Genomic DNA, 10,412 nt, shown 5'->3' on the forward strand with positions numbered 1-10,412 from the left:
CTTAGGCTTAGAGACACAAACTAAGGATGGAAAAAAATATATCAAGCAAACAACAATCAAAAAAGAGCAGGAGTGGCAATATTAATTTCTGACAAAACAGACTTTAAAGTTAAATACATCAGAAAGGATAAGGAAGGACACTATATAATGATTAAAGGGACAATACACCAAGAAGATATAACCATATTAAATATTTATGCACCCAATGACAGGGCTGCAAGATACATAAAACAAACTCTATCAGCGCCACAATAATGGTAGGAGACTTCAACACACCACTTTTGGTGAAGGACAGGACATCCAGAAAGAAGCTGTATAAAGACACGGAAGATCTAAATGCCACACTCCACCAACTTGACCTCGTAGACATATACAGAACACTCCACCCAACAGCAACCAGGTAGACTTCCTTTTCTAGTGCACATGGAACATTCTCTAGAATAGACCACGTATTAGGTCATAAAGCAAGCCTCAGCAGAATCCAAAACAGTGAAATATTACAAAGCATCTTCTCTGACCAGAAGGCCATAAAAGTGGAAATCAATAACGGGAAAAGAAATCAAACGCTTGGAAACTGAACAATACCCTGCTCAAAAAAAGACTGAATTATAGAAGACATTAAGGATGGAATAACGAAATTCATAGAATCCAATGAGAATGAAAACACTTCCTATCAGAACCTTTGGGACAGAACAAAAATGGTGCTCAGAGGCCAATTTATATCAATAAATGCACACATCCAAAAAGAAGAAACGGCCCAAATCGAAGAATTATCCCTACAACTTGAACAAATAGAAAGAGAGCAACAAAAGAAACCCACAGGCACCAGAAGAAAACAAATAATAAAAATCAGAGCTGAACTATATGAAATAGAAAACAGAAAAACAATTAAAAGAATTAAGACCAAAAGCTGGTTTTTTGAAAAAATCAACAAAATTGATAAACCACTGGCCAAACTGACAAAAGAAAAACAGGAGAGGCAGCAAATAACCCAAATAAGAAATGAGAGGGGCGATATTACAACAGACCCAACTGAAATTAAAAGAATCATATCAGATTACTATGAAAAACTACACTCAAACAAATTTGAAAACCTAGAAGAAATGGATGAATTCCTAGAAACACACTACCTACCTAAACTAACACAAACAGGTAGAACAACTAAATAGACCCATAACAAAAGAACAGATTGAAAAGGTAATCAAAAAACTCCCAACAAAAAAAAGCCCTGGTCTGGACAGCTTTACTGCAGAGTTCGACCAAACTTTCAGAGAAGAGTTAGCACCACTACTACTAAAGGTATTTCAGAGCATAGAAAAGGACAGAATACTACCAAACTCATTCTATGAAGCCACCATATCCCTGATACAAAAACCAGGTAAAGACAGCACAAGCTAAGAAAATTATAGACCTATATCCCTCATGGATGTAGATACAAAAATCCTCAACAAAATACTAGCCAATAGGATTCAACAACATATCAAAAAAATAATTCACCATGACCAAGTGGGATTCGTACCAGGTATGCAGGGATGGTTCAATATTAGAAAAACAATTAATGTAATCCACCACATAAATAAAACAAAAGACAAGAGTCACATGATTTTATCAATTGATGCAGAAAAGGCATTTGACAAAGTTCAACACTCATCCATGATAAAAACTCTCAGCAAAATAGGAATAGAAGGAAAATTCCTCAACATAATAAAGGGCATTTATACAAAGCCAACAGCCAACATCACCCTAAATGGAGAGAGCCTGAAAACATTCCCTTGAGATCGGGAACCAGAGAAGGATGCCCTTTATCACTGCTCTTATTGAACATTGTGCTGGAAGTCCTAGCCAGAGCAATTAGGCTAGGTAAAGAAATAAAGGGCATCCGGATCGGCAAGGAAGAAGTAAAAGTATCTCTGTTTGCAGATGACATGATCTTATACACAGAAAACCCTAAGCAATCCTCCAGAAAACCACTGAAACTAATAGAAGAGCTCAGCAGAGGATCGGGATACAAGATAAACATACAAAAATCAGTTGGATTCCTCTACGCCAACAAAAAGAACATCGAAGAGGAAATCACCAAATCAATGCCATTTACAGTAGCCCCCAAGAAGATAAAATACTTAGGAATAAATCTTACCAGAGGTGTAAAAGACTTATGCAAAGAAAGCTACAGTACACTTCTGCAAGAAACCAAAAGAGACTTACATAAGTGGAAGAATGTACCTTGCTCTTGGATAGGAAGACTTAACGTTATATAAATGTCTATTCTACCAATAACGATCTATACATTTAATGCAATTCCGATCAAAATCCCAAGGACATTCTTTAATGAGATGGAGAAACAAATCACCAACTTCATATGGAAGGGAAAGAGGCCCCGGATAAATAAGGCATTACTGAAAAAGAAGAGCGAAGTGGGAGGCCTTACTCTACCTGATTTTAGAACCTATTATACCGCCACAGTAGTCAAAACAGCCTGGTACTGGTATAACAACAGATACATAGACCAATGGAACAGAAATGAGAATCCAGACGTAAATCCATCCACATATGAGCAGCTGAATGATATTTGACAAAGGCCCCAAAACAGTTAAATGGGGAAAAGACAGTCTTTATAACCAATGGTGCTGGCATAACTGGATATCCAACTGCAAAAAAATGAAACAAGACCCATACCTCACTCCATGCACAAAAACTAACTCAAAATGGATCAAAGACCTAAATATAAAATCTAAAACGATAAAGATCATGGAAGAAAAAATAGGGACAACACTAGGAACCCTAATACATGGCATAAACAGTATACGAAATGTTATAAAGAATGTAGAAGAAAAACTAGATAACTGGGAGCTCCTAAAAATGAAGCGCCTACGCTCATCCAAAGACTTCACCAAAAGAGTAAAAAGACTACCTACAGACTGGGAAAAAGTTTTTAGCTATGACATTTCTGATCAGTGCCTGATCTCTAAAATCTACATGATACTGCAAAAATTCAACTCTAAAAAGACAAATAACCCAATTAAAAAATGGGCAAAAGATATGAATAGACACTTCACTAAAGAAGGCATTCAGGTAGCTAACAGATATATGAGGAAATGTTCACGATCATTAGCCATTAGAGAAATGCACATCAAAACTACAATGAGATTTCATCTCACTCCAACAAGGCTGGCGTTAATCCAAAACGCACAAAACAATAAATGTTGGAGCGGCTGTGGAGAAATTGGAACACTTATACACTGCTGGCGGGAATGTCAAATGGTACAACCACTTTGGAAATCAATTTGGCAGTTCCTTAAAAAGCTAGAAATAGAACTACCATAAAAAAAATTTTTTTTTCCAGCAATCCTACTCCTTGGAATATATTCTAGAGAAATAAGAGCCTTTACACGAACAGATACATGCACACCCGTGTTTATTGCAGCACTGTTTACAATAGCAAAAACATGGAAGCAACCAAGGTGCCCATCAACGGATGAATGGATAAATAAATTATGGTATATTCACACAATGGAATACTACACATAGATAAAGAACAGTGATGAATCTGTGAAACATTTCATAACATGGAGGAACCTGGAAGGCATTATGCTGAGTGAAAGTAGTCAGTTGCAAAAGGACAAATATTGTATAAGACCACTATTATAAGAACTTGAGAAATAGTTTAAACTGAGAAGAAAACATTTTTTTGTGGTTATGAGGGGGGGAGGGAGGGAGGGTGGGAGAGGGGTATTCACTAATTAGATAGTAGATAAGAACTACTTTAGGTGAAGGGAAAGACAGGACACAATACAGGGGAGGTCAGCACAATTGGACTAAACCAAAAGCAAAGAAGTTTCCTGAATAAACTGAATGCTTCGAAGGCCAGCGTAGCAGGGGCAGGGGTCTGGGGACCACGGTTTCAGGGAACATCTAAGTCAATTGGCATAATCTATTAAGAAAACATTCGGCATCCCACTTTGAAGAGTGGTGTCTGGGGTCTTAAACGCTAGCAAGCAGTCATCTAAGATGCACCTGGATCAAAGGAGAATGAAGAACACCAAGGACACAAGGCGATTACGAGCCCAATAGACAGAAAGGGCCACATGAACCAGTGACTACATCATCCTGAGACCAGAAGAACTAGATGGTGCCCAGGTACAGCCAATGACTGCCCTGACAGGGAACACAACAGAGAACCCCTGAGGGAGCAGGAGAGCAGTGGGATGCAGACCCCAAATTTCTCATAAGACCAGACTTAATGGTCTGACTGAGACTAGAGGGACCCCGGTGGCCATGGCCCCCAGACCTTCTGTTGGCCCAGGACAGGAAGCATTCCTGAAGCCAACTCTTCAGACATGGATTGGACTGAACAATGGGTTGGAGAGGGATGCTGGTGAGGAGTGAGCTTCTTGGATCAGGTGGACACTTGAGACTATGTTGGCATCTCCTGCCTGGAGGGGAGATGAGAGGGTGGAGGGGCTTAGAAGCTGGCAAAAAGGACACAAAGAGAGTGGAGGGAGAGAGCAGGCTGTCTCATTAGTGGGAGAGTAATTGGGACTGTGTAGCAAGGTGTATATGGGTTTTTGTGTGAGAGACTGACTTGATTTGTAAACTTTCACTTAAAGCACAATAAAAATTATTAAAAAAAAAAAAAGAAACATCAGACAAAGTTCAATAGACAGAGATCCTACTATATACCTGACCAGTCCTCAAAAATGGCAAGGTCATCTAAAAGAAAGAAAGTCTCACAAACTGCCACAGCTGAAAGAAGATGTGATCACTAAATGTGTGTGCTGTCCTGGCTGGGATCCTCGGACAGAAAAAGGACATTGGGGAACAACTGAGGAAATATAAAGTATGGACTTCAGTTAATAATTATGTATCAATACTGGTCCATTAATTGTGATGAATGTACCGTACAAATGTAAGATGTCAATAATAGAGACAGTTGGGTATGGGGTACGTGGGAACTCTGTACTGTCTTCTCAATTTTCTGTAAATCTGAAACTGTCTAAAATAAAGTTTATTAAAAAAAAATAAAGAAAGGAAAAAAAGAAAAAAAAAGGAAGTGAGGAAAACAATACCATTTATAATACCCCTAAAAAACAAAAAATTTAGGAATAAATCTAACCAAGGACGTAAAAGACCTATACAAATAGAACTACAAAACGTTACCGCAAGAAATCAAATAAGACCTACATAAATGGAAAAACATACCATGCTCATGGATAGGTAGACTCAACATTGTGAAAATGCTAATTCAGCCCAAAGCAATCTATAAATACAATGCAATCCTGATCCAAATACCAACGGCATTCTTTAAGGAGATGGAAAAACTAATCATTAACTTTATATGGAAGGGAAAGAGGTCCTGGATAAGTAAAGCACTACAGAAAAAAGAATAAAGTAGGAGGACTTGTACTGCCTGACCTCAGAACCTACTATACAGCTAGTCAAAACAGCCTGGTACTGGTACAATGACAGACACACTGACCAACGGAACAGAATTGAGAATCCAGATGTAAACCCATCCACCTACCATCACCTGATCTTTGACAAAGGCCCAAAGTCCATTAAATAGGGAGAAAGACAGTCTTTTTTAACAAATGCTGCTGGCAAAACTGCATGTCCATCTGTTCAAAAAAATGAAACAGGACTCATACCTTACATCATACATAATAAATAATTCAAAATGGATCAAAGACCTAAATATAAAACCAAAAACCATAGAAGAAAAAATAGGGTCAACATTAGAGGCCCTAATACACAGCATAAATAGGACACAAACCTTAACTAACAATACACAAACACCAGAAGATAAGCTAGATGTAATGGATTGAATTGTGTCCCCATAAAATATGTGTCAACTTCTTTAGGCCATGTGTGATGGTCCTTCATTTTGTGATCTTCCTATGTGTTGTAAATCATAATCTCTGCCTGTGGTTAAAGAAGATTAGGGTGGGATGTAACACCCTTGGGCCATATCCCCCATCCAATGTAAAGGGAGTTTCCCTGGGGTATTTTTTTTTATGGCCTGCACCACCTTTTATCTTACAAGCAGAGAGTTTGGGACCTCGTACCACCAAGAAAGCAGTGCCAGGAGCAGAGCACGTCCTTTGGACCTGGGGTCCTTGCGTGGAGAAGCTCCCAGTCTGGGGGAAGATTGATGAGAAGGCCTACAGAGAGAGAAAGCTTTCCCCTGGAGCTGACACCCTGAATTTGGACTTTTAGCCTACTTTTTTACTGTGAAGAAATAAATTTCTCTTTGTTAAAGCCATTCACTTGGGATATTTCTGTTATAGCAGCACTAGATAACTAAGACACTAGGTAACTGGGATCTTCTAAAAATTAAAAACTTATACTTATCAAAAGACTTCACCAAAAGAGTAAAAGAGAACCTATTGACTGGGAAAAAAATTTTGGCTATGATAAATCCGACAAAGTTCTAACCTCTAAAATCTATAGGAAAATCCATCACCTCTACAACAAAAAGACAAATAATCCAATTAAAAAATGGGCAAAGGATATGGGCAGATGCTTCACCAAGGAAAACATTTGGGTGGTTAACAGACACATGGGGAAATGCTCACAATCATTAGCCATTAGAGAAATGCAAATCAAAACTACATTGAGATACCATCTCACCCCAACTATGCTGGCGCTAAACCAAAAAACACAAATTAACAAATATTGGAGACGTTGTAGGGAGATTGGAACTCTTATGCACTGCTGGTGAGAATGTAAAATGGTACAACCACTTTGGAATACAATATGGCGCTTCCTTAAAAAGATAGAAATACCACACGATCAGGAATCCCACTCCTAGGAATATATCCAAGAGAAATAAGAGCCATCACACAAATAGACATATGTACACCCATATTCATTGCAGCATTATTCACAGTAGCAAAAAGATGGAAACAACCTAAGTGCCCATCAACAGATGAATGGATAAACAAATTACAGTGCATACGCACAATGGAATACTATGCAAAGATAAAGAACAATGATGAATCTGTGAAACATGTCACAACATGGATGAATCTGGAGGGCATTATGCTGAGTGAAATAAGTCAATCACTAAAGGACAAATATTGCATGAGACCACTATTATAAAAACTCATGGCAAGGTTTACACACAAAAAGAAACAATCTTTGATGGAGGGGAAGAGTGGGGAGGGAGAAACACTAACTAGACAATAGATAAGTGGTAACTTTGGTGAAAGGTAAAACAGTACACAATACTGGGGAAGTCAGCACAACTTGACCAAAGCAAGGTCATGGAAGCTTCATAGATACATCCAAACTCCCCGAGGGACTGAATTACTGGGCTAAGGCTGGGGACCAAGGTCTCAGGGGGCACCTAGCTCAATTGGCATAACATAGTTTATAAAGAAAATGTTCTACATCCTACTTTGGTGAGTAGCGTCTAGGGTCTTAAAAGCTTGTGAGTGGCCATCTTAAGATACTCCACTGGTCCCACCTCGTCTGGAGCAAGGGAGAATGAAGAAAACCAAAGACACGAGGGAAAGGTTAGTCCAAAGGACTAATGGACCACAACTACCACAGCCTCCACCAGACTGACTCCAGCACAACTAGGTTGTTCCTGGCTACCACCACCGACTGCTCTGACAGGGATCACAATAGAGGGTCCCGGACAGAGCTGGAGATAAATGTAGAGCAAAATTCAAACTCACAGAAAAAGACCAGACTTACTGGTCTGACAGAGACTGGAGAAATCCCGAGTATGGCCCCCCCGGACATCCTTTTAACTCAGTACTGAAGTCACTCCTGAGGTTCAGCCAAAGCTTCACCCTTCAGACAGGTTCATTAAAAAAAAAAAAAAAAAACAGAAGAAGAAGACTAAACGGGCACGGCAGCCCAGGGGCAAGAATGAGAAGGCAGGAGGGGACAGGAAAGCTGGTAATGGGGAACCCAAGGTCGAGAAGGGGAGAGTGTTGCTATGTTGTGGGTTTGGCCATAAATTGTTTAATGAGAAACTAGTTGGCTCTGTAAACCTTCACCTAAAGTACGATAAAAAAAAAAAAAAGGACACTAAAGCTTTTTTAGGAAAAGGAAAAGCTCATTTTTCTCCCTCACTTTCCCCCAGTCCCACTCTCCAGAGCTAACTGGTGCTAACATTTTGGTATCGTATCAGACATCCCCCGCAACCAGCACACACCTACACAAAGACACACCGCATATATCTGGCCTAGGTTATACTTAACCCTTTATAAATAACCTCACACCCCCCTCCCATTTCAGTTTTGAAATTCTGAAGCTCAGTCAACAAATGATTTAGCAACAGTTAAGAAATCACGAGTTCCCTTCTTCCCGTGTAAACTTCTGCAAACCACGTGATAGGCTCTGCTGAGGGTAAAGCTCTAATTTTAGGAAGTTAGCAGTTTCTTTTCTTTGCCTGCACCTCCTGCCTAGAGGGTACCAACCCTACAGCGCTGCAGGCTTTGCAGTCCGAGAGTAGAAAGGACATCAGCAGAAAAACGGTAAGCCACTTCCATTGTTTTAACAAAGCTTTACAACAAATCATGAGTTCTCACACAGAAATATGGCTTGGTGGCAAATGGTGCTAACAAAGAAAGTAACGAGTGGGAAAATAAGTATAAAAAGGTTATGTATTGAAATAATTCTAAATGTGGATAAAGTGGCTTGGGCTGGGCTGCTCCTTGATTTGTGTGCACATTAATACAAACAAATTGTCGTTGTGGTTAGTTGCCCTCAAGTTGGCTCCAACTCCTGGGGATCCCAGGTACAACCGAATGAAACAATGCCAGGTCCTAAGCCATCTTGTAGAACAATATTCTGTTGTGATCCATAGGCTTTTCATTGGCTGATTTTCAGAAGTAGATGGCTGGGCCTTTCTTCCTTGTCTGTCTTAGTCTGGAAGCTCTGCTGAAACCTGTCCACCATGGGTGACCCTACTGGTATTTGAAATACCACTGGCATAGCTTCCAGTATCACAGCAACATGCAAGCCCCCACAGTACAACAAACTGATAGACAGGTAACAGACAAACTAATTAGGTAGGGCATTTTGAAAATCAAATGCAGTAGTACTTCTATTAATCTGAACAGGAAAACAAGAAAATTCCAAATTAGAATGGAATGTGAGCAGCCATCTGAGACACACTGGAATGTTACTTTCTGGCCCTGCTGGAGACAGTAAAAGGGCAGACTCTCTCTTCTCATATGTGGGTCAGTTGCCAGTGTCTAGGGGAAGCTGGAGCCTAATATATAATTGAAAGGTTAAAGATCAATATTAATTGTTACTTTTCTTGCTCAGAGTTTTTAAATAACATGTTACTATTAAATGTTTTTTTCTGTAACTACTGTTCTCTAGTGCCTAGATACAGCAGTTTTTGTTATTGTCAAGAACTGTCAGATTAGAGTCAGCAAATGCATAGAAATCAAAGTCTATCAGTGGTTACCAGGGGCCGGTGAGAGAGGGGAAGAGGGGTATTGGTTAAGGGGTGCAGAATTTCTGTTCAAGGTGGTGAAAAATTAGAAATAGATAACGGTGACGGTTGCCCAGCATGGTGAGTGTAATTAATGTCACTAAATTGTACATGTAAAAATGGTTGAAATGGCAAATGTTTTGTTATATGCATTTCACCACACAAAAAAAAAAATCAAAAAAGAACTGTCAGGTTGATAAACTTTACAATTATTTTTAAGTGATATATTTTCGAGGAAATTCATTGCTTGAAAAATCTGATCTCAAGAGACTCTTATCCAAAACGTAACTTATCTATATTCTAAAGATCATGCTGTCATTGTTTTACAACCATTGCATGTATATTCTTGAAGTTAAATTTCTACATCCATTTAACGTCCATTATAGATCTCGAAGGTAAGTTAATTCCGCACTCAAATTTTTTGATACTTTACAGAATGACTGTAAGGGCCCACATAGAATTGGGCCAATTGGCCTAGAGACGCAGATGGAATTGTGTCTTTAATCTACTTGATATTTGTAAATTGCTGTGTTAGCCAATATAACTGCATTATAAGAGAGGGGGAAATAGAATAGCAATGAAATCAAACCAAACTTGGAAATACGCCCCACCTCTCTCCCATTGGAGCCCTGGTGGTGCAGTGGTTAACAGCTACGGCTGCTAACCCAAAGGTCGGCAGTTCAAATCCACCAGCCCCTCCTCGGAAACCCTATGCGGCAGTTCTACTCTGTCCTGTAGGGTCGCTAGGAGTCGGAATCAACTCGACGGCAATGGGTTTGGTTTTCCACCCATTGGTGGCAGGTGGAGGCCAAGGACCAAGGAGACTCCTGGCCTCAGAGCCGAGGTTCTCAGCTTGGCTACATATGAGAATCACAGGGGACCTTTAAAAAGTCCTGCTGCTCAGGCTGAACCCTAGACTGATGAAATTAGAATATCTGGGGGTGGGCTTGGGTATTGG

General features: G+C 39.7%; 1 protein-coding gene across 12 annotated transcripts in view; it reads left to right on the forward strand.

Moving 5' to 3' along the window:
* The window catches only part of TLR7 (toll like receptor 7), a 140,412-nt gene that overhangs the window by 89,109 nt on the left and 40,891 nt on the right, over positions 1-10,412 (forward strand). For all 12 annotated transcript variants that reach the window (XR_010319733.1, XR_010319730.1, XR_010319731.1 and 9 more), the window contains one exon: positions 6,041-8,486. The gene's annotated coding sequence lies outside the window, so the exon portion shown is untranslated. The remainder of the gene's footprint in view (positions 1-6,040; positions 8,487-10,412) is intronic.

Source organism: Loxodonta africana, chromosome X (assembly GCF_030014295.1).
Source record: "Loxodonta africana isolate mLoxAfr1 chromosome X, mLoxAfr1.hap2, whole genome shotgun sequence".
NCBI classification, from domain to species: Eukaryota; Metazoa; Chordata; class Mammalia; order Proboscidea; family Elephantidae; genus Loxodonta; species Loxodonta africana.